The following is a 17,808-nucleotide window of genomic DNA, read 5'->3' on the forward strand; positions in this document are numbered from 1 at the left end:
ATTGTATTATTTTCAAGTGCAAAATCCTGATGACTTCAGCAGCTTTTCACTGCTCACTGGGCAGCCAGTGAGTGGCTGGAATTGACAGCTTCTGGCTGCCTTATTACCACTCGTGTATCTATGGAAATGGATGGCAGATCTGCAGAAACAACAAGAAAGTTTTTAAAATATTACTTTTCTCCATAGCAGAGAAATATAATCGGACTAGAAGACGTGAATTTCAAGAGAGGAATTCAAAGCACTTTGCATAATTTGTTCCTTTTCCACGTAACTCCTGTGAGCAAAGCAGAGAGCTGGGAGGGGACGTTGCAGCCCCACTATGACATGCAGCCAGGCCTGGGCCGGAGGAAATCAGCAGCTGCTCAGTAGCACGGCACTGCAGGAGGAGACAGGAAGTGCAGATAACGATGCCCAGTTGAAACCAGCGCCTCAATGGAATTATCTGGTGTGGAATTTGGCCCGGGCAGTGCACTTCGCACCCTGGCTCTTTGAAAAAGCCTTACTGCTGAGGTTTTTGCCCATCCATTCTGTAACATCAGGGAAGAAAAGTGAGTTTTAAACCAGCAGAAGCTGCAGAGGCACAACTGAGTAGCTCTGGCCACATAGCCAAGTGTTGGCTTTCAAACTCCAGGCCTGAAAGTCAGGTTTCAATTTATTTTTGTCTATATAGATATAGAGTTTGCGGAGCAAATGACAGTGAGGAATCTTCAAAACACAAACCATTCAAGCTATCCCTGGCATTAGGTTATACAAACTCTTCAGCCACCACCCCTTTATGTACTACAACACACCAACTGTGGAAATGAGAGAATAATTGAGTTTCCATGCTCTCCACCCCCTTCCCCAGTGCCATACTTCCTACAAGCCCTTCACAGCGCAAGAGCGTACAAAAGATACCATCTTGTGTGCATCTTGTAGCATAATTGAATCAAGGTTGTTTAGCACTAATAAGGTCTCTCTGGAGCCCAGATGTTTGATTTATGCAGTGATATACAGGAGAAGGGCAGCCCAGCAGCAGACACTCTCAGCCACTGCCTTGGCCAGCACACACAGAGCCCAGGGGTGATGCAGGTGCAGCTGCTACTGACCCAGGAGCTGCAAGCGATCAAACAGCTTCCCCTCATTATTGTAGCTCATCCACCAACACCCTTCCCTCAGCCCTGTCTCTCTGTATACACCACCAGACTCTTTCATGACTTCCTTTGTAGCTTTCCTTTACTAGTGCTGCCGCATGGTCAGTTTCTTTCGCCCTCCTGGTATTCTTCTCCTGTCTGAAAAATGATAACCCTTCATTTTCATTAGTTTACTTCTCTGTGTGATCACAGGCAATAAAGATGACACCCCAAATGTCATTATACCTTCAATACAATCAATTAATTTAACCCTCTGTAGGAGGATTAAATTAATTTTTCCCTGCACATGCAGTACTCACCACTTTTTTATTCATGCAATGCAAACTAGACACTTCATTCATAGAGGAGATTGTAAGGCTGCATCTAAGCTGAAGGACCCAGAATACTCCTTCAGGTCTTGATACAATCCCAGGCTACACTCAGGTCTCTACAGAAAAGGAGAAGTCTGAGTGCTCAGCTGGACTGGACTCCTTGATCCAGGGGGCTAGTGTAACCCTGCATCCTGCTGTGGCCTGCTTAGATGCAACTACCCCTGAGCAGAAGAAAGAACAGGGATATAGGAGAAGGCTCTAAGCATGTATTACAGTAACAATTAAAGCTAGGATATCCACAACACCTGATTTTGATGAGCAAATCATCTGGAGTTCCAAACTTCCCTTCTTTGTAGCCTTTGATCCTGTTCCTGTGATGCTGGTGGATCACATTGATACCTCAGTGGGGCTACTCACATGGAGAAAAATGTGTCTCCGACTGTATTTGCCTACTTAGTAAAAGATTGGGAGTCCTTGCATTGAAAAGCTATCACTCTTTATGTAAGCAGGAGGGAGAAGTTCTCAGTGGTCACCTTCAGCTTCTTAACAGAATCCCTCAGTTGCAACAGTGCTTGGCTCCTTTTCACATTTACCTTTGCATGTCGGAGACGATTGTCATAACACATTTTGGCTTCTGGATGACCACTGTGACGAAAGATGAAACAAAACCAGTTTGCTACATCAGTTCTAACTAGCACTACACGTGTGACTGATCACTACTGGAAAATCTGAAACTCAGATAAAATCACTAGGCTTTTTTTAACGCCTGAAATGAGCCATGTTGTAAAGGAAACCTGCAATAATGAGATAATACGAATTAAAAATAAATAGTTCGCATGTTTTCAAGCAAGCAAACAGCATGGAAGCACGGCTGAAACAGGTATTTAAGTCCTATATTTAAAGGTTTTTATTTTCTTGTGCTTAACCTGTGGTTTATTTGGAGGAATATGAGATTTTTTGTAATTAAATTTTGATATACTATATTTAGATCCAGAATCCTTGAATATTATCAAATTACAGGACACCAATTGTTACATAAAATATAATTCAGTGTTGATAACTATTTCCCAAAACATTTACCCAGCAGCCACAAAAGAAGCACATCAATTTCTACTGTATATCAAGAGAAACAAAGACTTATGCTTAAAGAAGGAATTTTTAAATGCTGATGTCCAATATTAGTTAATAATACCAAGAGTAAGGGCATCAGAGAGATAACTGTTTCTAAGGTTAAAAATCATCCTAGATATACCAGACAATGAGAGGAAAAGTGACTTACTAACATTTGTGCTTGATGGTGTCTTCCTTTTCCTCCTCCAGCTGAAACTTGGGACAGCTGTTTGTCTTGAAATGCTGGAGTACAAGGACACAAAAAAAGGTCACAGGAAAACATCTCCTGTGCAAACTAGAAATAGGACTGTCCTCTTCTAGTTAAAAAATATTTATGTGAATGTCAGTCTCATGAAGGAAACAGGACTAACTGAAGTGGAAACAGGAGTCTTCTCCTCAGGCATAGATTAGGTGGTAGCGTCTTGCCAGGGTGACACTGGTGCTGCCTGGGATGAAGCATCCACCTACTCTGTGCCAGTGCCCTTGTCCACCCAACCTTTTCACTCTCCTCTTCCACATACTATGGAGATGTCCCCTTTGGTAACTATTTCCCGTCAGCTCCCACTTGCCTGATGTGCTTGTTCCTATACAGCACATTCAGAGGATTGCTGGGGTTGGAAGGGGCCTCTTGGAATGACCTGGACACACGTCTCCTGCTCCAATCATGGTCAGCTAGAGCATGTTGCCCAGGAATGTGTCCAGTTGGGTTTTGAGTAAGTCCAAAGCCGGATACTCCAAAACTTTGCTGGGCAACCTGTGCCAGTGTTTCAAAACCCTCACATGAACAAGAGTTTTTTCTTATGTTGGAATGGAGTTTCTTGCATTTCAGCATGTGCCTATTGTTTTTTCTTTTGTCACTTGACAACACTGAGAAGTGTCTGTGTCCCTCGTCTCTATTCCCCACCATCAGGGATACACACATTAACATGATCCCCCCTAACCTTCTCCAGGCCAAACAGTTCCAGCTGTCTCAGCTTCTCCGCTACAAGATAGATACTCCTGTTCCTTAATCATCATCTCGTTTGTCCACTAGACTTGTTCCAGTATGTTTATTTCTCCCTTTTACTGGAGACTCCAGAACTGGAGCCTTTCTTTTTACTTTTCACCTCTCCTGCTAAATTCAGCTCTGGCTTTGGCTTTCCTAAGCCCAACACTCCATTCTTGGACAGTGTCTCTCTATTCCTCACAGGCCATCTGTCCCTGCTTCCACCTCTTTTATTCTTCCTTTCCATGTTTGATTTTTAGCAGTTCATACTTACAGACCTTGCATAACCTTTGTTTGATTTCCTGCATGTCAGGACAGGTAATTTTTTGAGCAGATGACCTTAAATCAGCTCCTCTAGACCCCTTTTGTCTCGAGAGCTGTAGCCCACAGGATTTTTTGAAGCAAGCCTCTGAGCAGGCCAAATTGTGCTTTCTTGAAGCCCAGGGTTTTAATCTTGCTTTTTGCTGTTGTTCTTTTCCCTCTGGATCCTGAACTCTACCATTTTACAGTCTAATGTAAAAGTAAGCAGCTAGTTATGCTCCAGCCTTCACCTATCCGATGTGTTTTTCCTTGGTTTTAGGTCTGAGGCTTAGCAAAGTGCCTTCCCTCATCAGCTCTTAAACTACATGTGTCAGGAAGTTGCCAGCAGTGTACTTCAGGAACCTCCTGGATTGCTTGTAACCTGCTATGCTGCCCCTCTAGCAGATACCAGGGTGGTCAAGTCTCCCATGTGGACCAGAGCTTGCAATCATCAAGTTTCTTACTGTTTTCTGAAGAAGGCCTCATCTACCTCTTGATCATGCAGTCTGTAGCATCACAATGTTGCCCATGTTGGTTTGCCTGCTAATCCTGTCACATAGAGTTGTCCCTTCAGCCCTGTGGCACTGAATACAAGGTCCATTCTGTCCAACCTGCACCCTTACTTGTGCCTGTGCTTCCCGTCCCACTCCCACTGGTACCATATCTTTGCTACTGTTATGACTTCAGTGTTCCCCAGAAAGAGATGGAAGGAACTTTTGACCAAAAGCATCGTTCCCCCATCACTGATCATGCCACTCTTCTCTCGTGTTCCTTTGTCATGTCTCCTCATGTTATACATCGAGATTAACCTATGGCTCCTTGTTTACAGCTCTCCTCTTGCTTGCATCTCCAACTATCTCTTTCTAGCACTCCTCCTTTCCATCTTGGCCACACACCAGACTTATTGCCCAAGAAGCTTCCTCTCTCTGCCTTTATGTCCACAAGCATCTGTTTCTGGTTTCTTTCCCAGTGTTCTTTAGACTCCAGGACAACCTTCCAAGTTGGCTGTTCGCTGCAGATTCAAATGGCTCCTTAAAACACACTTCTGCAAGGCTTTTCTGAAATCAGCCCACCTCCCATCCTAACACTAACCTGCTGTCATGAGTCCTTACTCACATCCTTATCACAGGCCAATTCCAACACACCACTTTCTGAGATATTAAAGATTTACCATTTCCTTAGCAGGTAATGCAGACTTCATGTAAAGCTCTCCTTTGCCCCTGACCTCACTCACATTTGTTTTATAACAGCTTATACCCCTTTAACAGCAGTGAAGTTATTTCTGGTTTGCACATTGTGACTTGTGATCAAAACCAGGCCTATTGCCTATCTCTAGATACAAAAAGAAATGGCCCACTGAAACATTGCACAGTACCTTATTCTTCAATATCTACCTTCAAAGCACACAATTCACCTACAAATTATTAAAACCAGGCTATAGCAGCATCCTAAAGGATCAAGAAGGACAGTTAGGTTGGTCCTTACAACTCCAACAGTGATTAGCAACAGCCACCAGCACGCTGTAACTGCTTGTTGAGCTAGTGAGTCAGACAGCAATAAGGACTTTTAAGCAGCCAGCAAAAGCACTCAGATTCTTCTACAGGAGAAGTTTATTACAGAGCTCAGCATCTGTGTCTTGCAGCTGCCAAGTGTCCTCCATGTGTTGTTACAGCTGCTGATTCTGCTGTTAAGGAAGCGGGAGCAGAAGGATGAAAAGAGGCAGCGTCAGGAATGTTCAGTTGCTGTAAAACACTGCCAAGCAGATATTCACGTTATCTGTATGCAGAAACTAAGCCATCCAAACATGTGAGCTCACGGCTCTCTGCCGGCTGGTCTCACACTACAGAGAAATCATGTGACACAGCCACTAGACACTTTTCAAACTACTCCAAATACAGGATCTGCTGAAACCCTGAAGTAGCATGCCCAGCTATATCAGTTTTGTGACATGATGTGCTGTGACTTGTGAGGACAGACAAGGAAAGAAGCAAGGGGCTTTGGAGAGGACCAAACCAAGGGGAAGCAAACTCGACCCTTCACCGGCAAGACAGTGCTCCTCAGTGTCAGTCCACTGCCACATTTTTAGTTTCCATCACACTACAATTCCACATAATTCTACACAAATAATTCTGAAGTATACCACGATACTTCAGTAGCTCAGCCCCTACCTGGTGCACTAAGGACATGGCTGAATTACTAGAAGCCCAAACTAGGTCCTTTGTGTCTCAGTGGCTGTGGGCATGAGTTCCTCTCAGAGAAACCACACTGTCCTCCAGCAGTGAATGATAACAAATCACTGGTAATTTTGGAAGGCAAAAGACCACCAATGTGATCTTGGAACAGGGTATTGTGCTAGCCCTGAGCAGACACGCTTTCATTGCCAGACACATCCTAAAGGCTTTGGACAGTTTTCTTCAGTCTGTGCCAAACTTGTACTGACCCACAGGACCATTCACTGTAGGTAGGACCATAGGATGATTTGAGTCAGGGAGGACATCAGGAGGACATTTATTCCAAACCTCTTGCTCACACATAACTGTTCTCAAATGAACTTTTTCCTGTGTTCCCAGGTATAAGCAAATGGCATTGATTTCACCCAGCCCACAGCAAGCAGCTCACCAGGCGTTTCTTACCCCACTGGGAGGTAAGATAATTTATTTGTGTGGGCCAGGTCTTCCTGCCAGGACTAGCACACACTGAGCACAGCTTTGTCAGAGAGAGCTAAGAAGACACTGAGAGATGTGTCTTCTGAGTGAAACTGAAAGATATGTTAGCAGCCCTGGTGTGCCTTGGGGATCTTGGGGTCCCTGAGTGCTCCCAGGTTCTCTCCTTGCACTCCTGTCTGTGGGCACCTGGGGAGTGCTGCCAGGGCCAGGCAGGGGTATCACATCTCCTATGAGAAACTGTGGCACTGGAAAGACCAGACAGTATAGACAAGAGCCAGGGGGACTGCTCACATACCAGGGGTGAGGACACCCCAAAGGAAGTAGCGTTAGGTATCCACCAGCTCCTGCTTAAAGCAGCACATCTGGGAAGAGAAATAATTTTTAACAGGAGATACAAAACTGAGATCAATATTAAGTCCATGACACTTTTCATAGGAGTAAAGAAATTGGTGTATTTGAGTTACTAGATGTTGTTTGTCCAAGGGTTATTTAAAATAAAGGAGGAGGCATAAAGGTTTTTTAATGGCTGTGGGGAAACCTGAGCTATGTGGTTGTATAAGTGTGTGTGGCCATAAGAAAAGGTGAAGGACACTGTGAAAATACTTTTTTTTTTTTTTTTTAAGTATTTATGCAAGAGGAAGCTTCTAGTTTGTTTCTATAGCTGGTCTTTGAAGCAAAGGAATTTGTATATTACATCAGGCAGTATCATATTAGGAAATGTTTTTAACAGTGTTTAGTGATTGAAAGTAAGATACAATAGCTTTATGACAAAGAAGCTTATGATGAAGGTCCTTTGTAATAGCTTTTATATTACTGTAAATCATGATGCTTATGGTTTACTTTTTATTAATTCAAATGAAGTGCAAATCAAATGACAGATGACAGCCTATCAACAGGTTAGTTTAAACAGCTGAATATTATTTTACTTTATATATATTTCAGCTTGTAACAGGATTTTTAATTGTAAATAGTTTTGAGGTTTTTATCCATGTAATATGGCTGGAAGGCTGCAAGATGAGAGCAATATTTAATTCACGCTTGTAAGATATGGGTGTTTGGAACCCATTAGAAATTGACTTTTTGTTCTCCCTTTTAATTTTGATTCTTTCATCAGAGATGCCAAGACTAATGCTGTCATGACAGATGGAGAGAGCTCATAGAGACATTGTACAAAAATTACTGGAGCAATGTGTCATTACCATGTAGTACCTTCAAAATGTCACAATGAAAGTAAAATTCATTGTGGAACAGGGCTCTTCCTTCAGGGACAAGGCTTCTTTTAGGAATAATTCCTCTCTTAGGCACTGGAAAGCATCATACCAGTCTCATTTGCATCATAAACAATGCAATATACATATGCTACAGACCTGTTCAAAATCACAAAGCCACTCACTAAGAGAGAACCTGCTCCCACTTGTCACCTATGTAATTCTAGGTGTCATTGACCTACTTCAGTTATTCCAGATTGTTCCAACTCTCTTGTATTTAATTTGGTAATACAGTTGATCAAATAATGCTAGTTGTGTCAGCCTCATATCAGTTATTTACTATGAATATGTAGTTATTAACTATTTACTTCAATAGCAGCATGGCCAGCAGGTTGAGGAAGGTGATTCTCCCCCTCTACTCTGCTCTCGTGAAACCTCACCCAGAGTGCTGCATCCTGCTCTGGGGTCTCCAGCATGGGAGGGACATGGACCTGCTGGAGCAAGTCCATGGGAGGACCACAACAATGGCCAGAGGGCTGGAGCACCTCTGCTATGCAGACAGGCTGACAGAGCTGGGGCTGTTCAGCCTGGAGAAGAGAAGGCTTTCGGGAGACCTTATCACACCTTCCAGCAGTTAAAGGGGGCTACAAGAGAGCTGGAGAAGGACTTTTCACATGTAGTAATAGAACAAGGGGGAATGGCCTTAAGGTGAAGGAGGGTAGGTTTGGATTAGAGATTAGGAAGAAATTCTTTACTGTGAGGGTGGCGAGGCACTGGAACAGATTGCCCAAAGAAGTTATGGATGCCCCATCCCTGGAAGTGTTCAAAACCAGGCTGGATGGGGCTCTGAGCAATCTGGTCTAGTGGAAGGTATCCCTGCCCATGGCAGCAGAGTTGGAACTAAATGATCTTTAAGGTCCCTTCAAATCCAAACCATTCTATGATTCTACAATAACTTGTACACTGTCAGTGGTAGTAACCCACGCTAATTTCTGAAAAACCACAGGAATATAGCAAAACTTTTCTGTGTGGAGAAAAGCCCCTGATTAATCTGAGTAGAAGAAATGAGGTACTCTTTAAAAAGTGTGTAGGTCAACAATTTTGGCTAGAGCAGTTGGCCCTCGCAGCAGAGTGCTGTAATGGCTCAGCATAAAAAAACAGGGAAAAATTACGCAAGCTGTATTAAAACACTGCCTTTAGTTTCAAAGTAAAGCATCAGAAGTGACAACATTTAAAGGATGACATAGTTCCACTCACAAGTCAGAAGGTTACATTTCTTATTCTACCTTCATGGCTTTTTGTCCATGGAATTCTGTAATGGTTTTGCTGTCAGTGGCATTAAAAAGTGTCTCTAAGAGAAAGGACTGTTTTGTTATGTGTGTCTTTCCAGCTGTACAGAACTTTGTTAGCTGTGAATGAAAATGAATTTGCAGTAGCTATTGACACGTTTGAAAACGAACTCCAGAGCCAGATTAAAAACCACTGAGATTCTTACCCAGAATACGGATAGAAGCAGTGCAATGTTTTGTGGGACACATTGTCCCCGACCCTAGAGGTATCTATCTGGCTCTTGGGAAGGTCAAGCTCTTTGTCTACTTAGGCTTGATCCAGAGTCACTGAAACTGATGGCAGAACTCTCACTAAGTCCCAAGAGCTGGGTCAGAAAGAAGACCATCTGTCTTTTTGTTAAAATTGTGTGAGGGAATGCAAACAGTGATACTGTATGCAGTGGTACTGGTGCTTTCCCCAAGAAACCAGATGGAAACCACAAGCTTATTTCACACTGCCCAACCTTCACATGAAAGTAGCTATCAGTTGCTCCCACTGCTAATTTAGAGCTAAATGACTTTGGATCGCGTTACTAATCAAGTGCCTTCCACCTCCCTCTCCCTTGGTGAATGATAGAATACTTGATTCCTTTAAAAAGATTGAGGTATTCAAGAAATTCAGCCATTTCTGAAGTTTCAAAGCCTCCACATCCAAACATCGAGACACCACGGTTGGTTAGGTGATGTGCAACATGCAGAATCCTTATCTGTCAAAAATGACATGTGGAAGAAGGGAAAGCAAAACCAGGTGAAAAAGTAGATCACCATGAGAGACATACAGTCCAAAACTCCTTCCATATTTGCAGCTACTGACAAAAAAAAAAAAGAGATAATTACAACTTTGCCATAAAAATTGCAAAAGTAAACGAAGAGTAGAGTCATGCAGTCCTTCAAATACAAACTATCCATTTAGAAGGACCAGAGGCTTTTTTCCACATCAGCTGGTGCAAAGGACCCAAAATTTGCACCAAAGAGATTTACTGTCCATTTCTTTCCCCTACAGACTTTCATAAAGACAATGACAAGTCCAGAGGAACAATAGTACGTCAGGATGTTCCAGTGACTGGGGAATAAATTCAGAGTGAGGTAGTCAGTGGAAGACTGTGAGGAAGCACTACAAAGATTACACTGTTAAACTTAAAGGCTCAATCTTTCATGGTGTTGAACATTTTCTGAGAGCTGCAGTGTTTCTGTCCCTAATGAAAATGCACAGCGCTAACGAGAATGAGGCAATAAGTTCTGGTGTGGTTGGTCACTCAAGGAGAAACAGAAAAAGCATCTGCTCCCTGATTGTTCAGAAACTCTGCATTCTTTACTTCAGACACCAGAGAAACTGTTCAGAGATAAGTAAGCTCTCGGACTCTGCCTGCTGTTGAAAGGCACACACATACCCTTGCATATCTCTATCATATTATTTGGGCAGGGGAGAAAAGGACCCCTCTTTGGAAATCTATTCAGCTGTCAGATCAGCCCCTTTATCTGGTTTCATACCGTTAGCTGAGAAGACAAGGATCCCCCTATCAACCCAATTTGGTGTTAACTGATTCAGCTTTCATCAGATTTTTTTTCTGAGCTCGGAAGAAACCTGAAAGCCAGATCTTTTGGGGCTTTCCAAATGAGGACCAAAAAATCTCACTTGGCAAAACACTTTGCGTAGGGATGTATTCATATGTGCAGAAATGTCCCCATAAGTGAAATGATACCATGAAGTGAAATGGTGGGTGCAAAATGAATGGCCTGGGCTATGCACACAAGGCAGCACAATTACAATGCTCTGTTCTGGATTTAAAACCTGCCTTCCAGTCCTAACAGGCTTCTTTGGTGAGGACAATGAAAAGAGCTATAAGTGTATTTATTTGTACTTATCTGATCCCTCAAATTACTAATAGCCAGAGGAAGAGCTAGTTAGGTAAACAGCATCATTTTCTTTTGGTTCATAAATTAATTAGTGCTACCTTGAACACAGCTAAGGAATTGTTGCAGCTTTGATACTTAGATTCCAGTTGTAGGTTTAAAGATATTCTTCTTCCAGCAGGGGCCCTGGAGACTTGTGCAGTAACGCATTACTAACCATGAGTAAGGATGCAAGGATCTGGACTTAAGCTAACAGAAGTGATGATGTGTGAAAGGCTTCTGCTTCATTTTGACATGGTGATACAAGGGATAGGCAGATTTTGGGACAGACCATCTTTATCTGTCTGGCAGTCTAGGGATTTAAGCTGTGTCTATCACTCTGGCATTTCTGTGTGCTCAGACAGCATCTGCAGGAAACATTCCCAATTATTCTCAAAGTGAAGTGGTCAGGGATGGTTATTCCAAGAGGGACACCCAGAAGAGCTTCATTTCTTTTACAGAAGAGGTACTTGGGGGGGGGGGGGGAGGGGGGAGGAGGGGCAGAGAAAAGGGCATTAGAGAAAAATGCAATCCTGATGTAGAAGTTAGTGCAGACTCTCCACTTGGAGAACCTTAAAAGGAATTGCACTCATTACCCACTGGACCCTCAAATGAGCCACCCTGCCTTGGCAGCTAAAAATGGCGCCCTGCAAGGAATCCTATTTAAAGAGATTTCCCTGGATGCATAGTCCCACCTTACACCACTTCATGCATGCAAAGAAAGGCTGTACCCCTCTCTGCCCAAGACATACCGTGTCTCTCATGCTGCCCTGCGTACTTGGAGCCAGGGAGACTTGGCCACTCTGCCAAAACCCCAAATAATCCACAAGGAAAAGATTCCCATATGTCCTTCACAGAGCAAATGCATCCCAGGCATGCTAGAGTCACCTGGTTGGTCAGTACTCACTTCAACCATGCTGCTAGTGTGAAATCTTGATTTTTCACCCAAAGAAAGAAATTTTACCATGGTCTCTCTCACTCATCCTCCCTTTGTCTCACTTGTTCTGCTACAGATCTAAAACCACTAATTTGTCTACCAAACACCTGGTGGGTTCATCCCAGGCCCACCATTAATCAGAGTAAGTGACAAGAGTAAGCTAATTAAGTGCAAATAAATCACCCAGAAATCGCTCCCCACACTGCTGCAACTACAATTTTTACAAATATTGTTCTTTTAAGACTTCACTGACTTGATCTGGTGCTTGGGAAAAATCTGTCTGGATAAGACCTGCCAACATGATGACTAGGAAGTGACAGGGCTGCCACATCCTGCATCCGAGCGATGCAATGCACCATGCAGTTGACCTGCACATGTACAGCAAGTCCGACACATTCCAGAACCATGGACTCTTGGAACAAGTCATCTCTGTATCACTTTTGCAAAGATTTTGATGTCTGCAGGAATGTTCTTTCCTGTTGGATTTCCAGGCTAATCACACAAAACTGCTAGGCAATACATTACACTTAAAAGCACTGCTCTGTCACTAAAACTTTTAGGCCAAGAAGGTCATGTCTGATCATCTTTCCAAGGAAAAATTCCCTATTTTATTACTCCACTGGTGAAAAACATCAGAAATAGTCAAGCATGTGTCATTAAATCTCTTCTGTTTCACATTGTTGTGTGCCTGGCCCCCTGCAGCACAGTGGGTACTGGACTGGTTTCTGCAAGAGATTTGACCACTGAACACAGGGGAGAGCATGGGTCCTAGCACTGAGAGTAGCTCTCTCCAGACCAGTCCAATGCTAATCCCACCAGTAAGTAGGCCAATTTGTGCCAAATACAGTTTTTCCTCTCCTGTGTCGAGACCACCCACCCAGCAGGCACCGTGCTACGACAGGAAGAGTTTAACCTCAGCTAATGGCAACCAGAAAGCAACAGACTCATTTTCTTATTGCCAGTCTTCTTAGGACTGAATAGGCAATTATTTTCTTGAGACTGCTTCTGTGTACTAAATTACATGGACTATCTCCAAAGAGCAGTGACAACTCAGTAAGTTGGGTGTAAGCTGGCTTACCTCTCTCGCCAACCCACAAACTGCTCTCAGTAACCCCGCAGTGGTGTTGACAGACTCCCGAAATAGCCATGAACAGTGTTTTCTTACTAGAAGTCAGGTCTGGGTCGTATCAGTGGGGGAGGTGAATTAAAAATGACAAGGGGAGCCATTCCAAGGGGTCTCATCCCTCTCCACACTCAGTACCCAAAGGTGGCACTGAACCGTGCCCCCCATGCAGCCCCTTGTAAACATGAGTGATCCCTTTTAAAGCTGGAACTGGGGGTGCCTGGCACCTTTTGTGCTTCCTGCTTCTCTAATATTTCTCCTCACATTCCTTCACTGCCAAATGAATGGCATGACTTTCTCAATGTTTTCTTTTTCCCAACACTTTCTTACAATTTTCATTTAATTTTACTGCAAGGGCACCAATCCTAGTTTATGTCATAATAGATGGACAACAATGGTGCAGTTTAACTAAAATAACATGCTAAACAGTGCTACATGTTGTCGGAGTCATGATGGATAAAATGTGGAGTGTTTTGGTGGTTTATATCTTCAAAGAAGAGCTGGCAAGTGTACAACGTGACAAATGTATTTAAGAATCTATGCCATTCAAATGATACTGCCACATGTCTGTTTGGGATTTTTGCCGTCTAAATGTGGGAATATGGGCACAGATTCACTTGCATACTGTGTTCTTCTAACATAAAGTGTCGGCATCTCCGAGGGTGTGTCGGTGGCACCCGATGTCACCAGGCACATGCTGCAAAGGAGACAGCCGAAATAAGTGTACATTTTGTGTGCCAGGCAGTCTTCATTTGTTTACTTCATGCAAAAAGGAGGGGATGGTGCTCAAAATATTCTCACTGTAAATTTTTTATCAGCATGTGGAAGAGAAAAATGTATCATTTGCATTTCAAGGCATTGTGAGTCCCTATCCTAGCTGAAGTCATCGGCATTTATGATACAAAGAGACCAGCTCCTGACGTGAGCGACAATGATGTAAAAAACCCCACTAATTCACGTCATCTTGACTGAGTTATTTTGCATTTACACCAGTTTCACTAAGATGGAAACTGGCTCGTGGTCTTTACACATATACATTTTGTGTCTTTTTCTCCTACTGTTTGTCACAATAAGCCACCTCCTTTGTTTATTATTTTTCATTTGTGCAATGTATTCATATTCTGCGAGTCCATCTGCTAAAAGTATCCTATTTAAAAGAAGATGGCATCATTAGCTACCCTCTCTCGCTATAAAGAAAGGAGCAGTTCCCATATTTTTACCCAGTTCAGTGGCTCAGTGGATGCACTAATCTTGCTGAACACTTCAGTTTAGATGGTATATCAATGAGGCATTCAAACAGAGCAGTTTATACACAAAAATTCTGTCTGCTTTGTAAAAGATTATCCTTTTATAAACACTCTGCGGAAAACATAAAAGCAAATAGGGGACAGCACATAGGACAGGAAAGATGTTAGAAGGGAGATTAATACTGAATGGGTCGAAATGAATGGTGCTTACCAAAACGAGGTCCAGATACTTTGGCTGCAGTGAAACATAAATAATGGGAATGACACATCGTTTATTCGGGATAATGAGTTGATCCGAAGTAGGGGCCTAGAACAAGAGATTAAAGATTAAATATCCATCTCCTGATGAATATCAGTAGCAAACTTTAACCTTTTCCTTCCAAAAGCACAATTTCTTTGAACAATCATGTCAGCACAACACAGTGAAGAAATGGGCTAAAGCAAACTTAAATCACATCCTTATTCTTATCCTGAAAGAAAACATTGCTTCATATTTTAAGACACAGTATTTTATTTTTATTTCCAGGCTTGCAACTCTTTCAGAATAATTATATGAGAACACAAAGATTTTGCTTGATTTTTTGTATTAGAAAAATCTGGCTTTAGCATTTATTGCTTACATTTTAGTTCTGCAATAATTGAAGAAAGAACATGCCCATCCTGAACATTCACTTGGGTGGAGAGATAATGACAAAAAGCAGCCTGCTGGAAAAGCACAGCATACCACATGCCGAATTAGAGTCTTGAATGCAAGGAGGACTTGGAAGATGTCACAAGCTTTGGATCAGGAAGGGCTGGAAGTGTAGTGAAGGGGGGAAAGGCACAGACAACTGGGGACAGCAGGCTGACTGTACTGCAGTGCTGGCAACCCGTCCAAGCTGGTCAATTAGTGGTACTTCTAGCTCAAGATGCTGAACTGCAACTGAGGCAGAAGACATAGGACAAGCGGGAATCTGGATAGCTGTGGCTTGCCCAGAACTTGGAACAGAGCAGCTGCTGGATGCATGCAGCCAGCCAAGCCCTGCATTGTGGTTTTGTCGCTGATGGCTGCCTCCTGCAAGAGGGATAAAACTGGGGAGAGAGGGAGGAGGGAGGAGGGGGTGAGACTTTCAAATGACATTTAGAAAACAGCCAAGCTAGAATGCAGGAGCCAGTTCAGCATGCTCTCACCTGCTTCGTGGAAAGGGGTTCACGAGCAAAAGGAGTTTGTGATGTCATTCCACTCTCTAGGGAATGTGCTGTCCCAGTGCCAAACCAGCACGCATGTACAGCTGGCAGTTTCTCTGCAGAAGAAGCCTTGTACTGGAAGCTCTGGAAAAGTATCTATTTTTTCTTGGTAAATATTTGCATGCAAAACCAGATATTCCCATAGGTTTTTGTGAGGCTCTGCAAACTTGTTAAAGGGAAGGATTTTTGGATTTGTGCTGGGGTAGTGTGCATGCATAGACACGCAGTTCCAGTGAGGACATGGTCCTGGGGGATGAGCTCACTGAAATGGTGTCTTGAAGGACACTGAACACCTTTCAGACAGCAAGCCTCACATTTTGCAAAGTTCACATTTTGGCAACAGAACGAAAATATTGCCATTTTGCACTGTCCCTTTACACTGTGAATTCAGATGGGATTTGATGTGTTTCCCTCTCCTCTTGGGTCAGAGGTGTGAGTCCTCTCAAGCATCTTTCCTCATAGGCTGTCCTGTATCACTCCACTGCCTTCATCCTAAAACCTCCTGAAGACCTTGTGAAAAACCTCCTGAAACCTCCTGCTGCTGTATCACAGTTAATACAGAGAGAATAGGACCACAAGGTCAAATAAATGCAAGGGAAGGAGGAGCACTTGCGGTGTTGGGCTGGTAGAGGGGGCAGAGCTGACAAATCAATAGTAAGGGTGTGAACAGAAGGCATATGGCTGGTTATCATCACGGTCAGCCAGGACTGGGCTCTGCAGGGCTTGGCTTGCCTAGGCAGTCCATGCTGGAGAGTGGGTTTTCCACCGCTGCTTGCAACAGCAAAAGGAAGAGGAGGTCCATCTCAGTGCCAAAGCAGCAGCCTCTCCTCTGGAGAACCAAAGCACTGCTCTCCAGGGACATGGACCACTGTGCTTGGCTCAGCTGCTCTGCCCGTTTTCAGCACCCTGCACTGATTTCCAGCCAGCCAGGCTTTTATCCCTGAGATACGAGCAGCGACTCTCCTTTTATTCAGAAAGAAGCATCCATTTTCGAGCATTATCACAGCGCAGATAATAAATATTACAAACAGCAGAGCTGTGAGGGGATGCCAGAGCCCTGCTGCTGACTGATGTCTGACCTCTGCAAAGCCCACGTCACCGTGTCACATCACAGTGCTTGGCTGCGCAAAGGGGACCATCCTGCCCGGGGCCACACAGCATTACAGGAGGGGCAGGACCCCTGCTGCCACATGTGCTCCTTCTCTCAGGGGACCAAGGGGCTCTTCACATGGCAAAAGACACTCCCTGTAAGGTCTGCAGGGGATATTTGAGGGATCCTGCAATGAAAGTTGTTGTAGATACACACACAGCAATCCATGCATGTTGTATGGTCTCAGAGGCCCCCACTGCGGCACAAAGTGGAGCCCCCAAGGCTGCTGGTGGTGCCAACGTTCCTGAGACTCTGCATTGACCTTTCTAGGGAGGGAACTGATGGCGCTGGGCCCTCCTGCCTCACTTCACCTCACCTCACCTCACCTCACCTCACCTCACCTCACCTCACCTCACCTCACCCCACTGCAAAGGAAGAAGAGGAGCAGCTCCCAGATGATTCCAGCACATGGCAATGGGCTCTTGTGCTCAGGAAGTATTTGTAACTTGATTTAGAATTAGCCCTTAGTAATATGAAGATGGTGATGAGAGCAGCACGAGACAGAGAAGAGACTATTCCAGGAGTATTTATCCAAATTCAGTGGGTAGAAGTGAGTTTTCCAGGGCTGCTTTCAGTGTGTAACTGGAAGCTCAACTTGTGAGCTGAAATCCCAAGAGTTTTTATTAATGGAGAGCTATCTGCCTGAACATCTGATTATGCACAGGAGTGAGGCTTTTGGGTTGTAAAATTAGATGGAAAATGTCCACTCTGGGAAAGAAAGCACAAGTTTCTTGTGAAACTGCTCTGGGAGGAACCAAAACTCAGGGGTTCACAGCTTGACTCACACAAGGGAACTATATTTTTAAAAATCTGTGAATAAATCTGTGCAAACAGACATGAGTCTTCTTAGCAAACTGCCCCAGTACCCATATCCACTGTGCAGTTTGTCAGCTGGGGGGTGACAGGTCATGGTGCCACCCAACTGCTCCTCTACAGCCTCCATAGCGTACACCAAGTACAGCCCTCCTTGCCCTGGGTTTGCTGCATAGTCCTTGGAGAGAAAACAGGTCAGCATCAGCCTCATACTAACAGCTGAGGTGAATTCCACCAAAAAACCAACTATCTCTCTTCTTTTGTTACTTGAATTTCCCCCATATAATGTTTTCTTATGGGCATGTCATTAATGATGCAGGTATAGATTCTGAACCTGTGTTTTTACAGGTGTGGATGATTTGCTGGGTCCTCATGTA

At 43.8% G+C, this 17,808-nt stretch overlaps 1 long non-coding RNA gene across 1 annotated transcript in view; it reads right to left on the reverse strand.

The window, feature by feature from the left end:
- Positions 1–1,691: 1,691 nt before the first annotated feature.
- The window catches only part of LOC125324148, a 40,101-nt gene continuing 23,984 nt past the window's right edge, over positions 1,692–17,808 (reverse strand). The window contains exons 2-4 of the long non-coding RNA XR_007202833.1: positions 14,453–14,548; positions 2,728–2,797; positions 1,692–2,089 (exon numbers count right to left, since the gene is read on the reverse strand). This is a non-coding gene — a long non-coding RNA (uncharacterized LOC125324148). The remainder of the gene's footprint in view (positions 2,090–2,727; positions 2,798–14,452; positions 14,549–17,808) is intronic.

The sequence above is a fragment of the Corvus hawaiiensis genome, chromosome 3, assembly GCF_020740725.1.
Source record: "Corvus hawaiiensis isolate bCorHaw1 chromosome 3, bCorHaw1.pri.cur, whole genome shotgun sequence".
NCBI classification, from domain to species: Eukaryota; Metazoa; Chordata; class Aves; order Passeriformes; family Corvidae; genus Corvus; species Corvus hawaiiensis.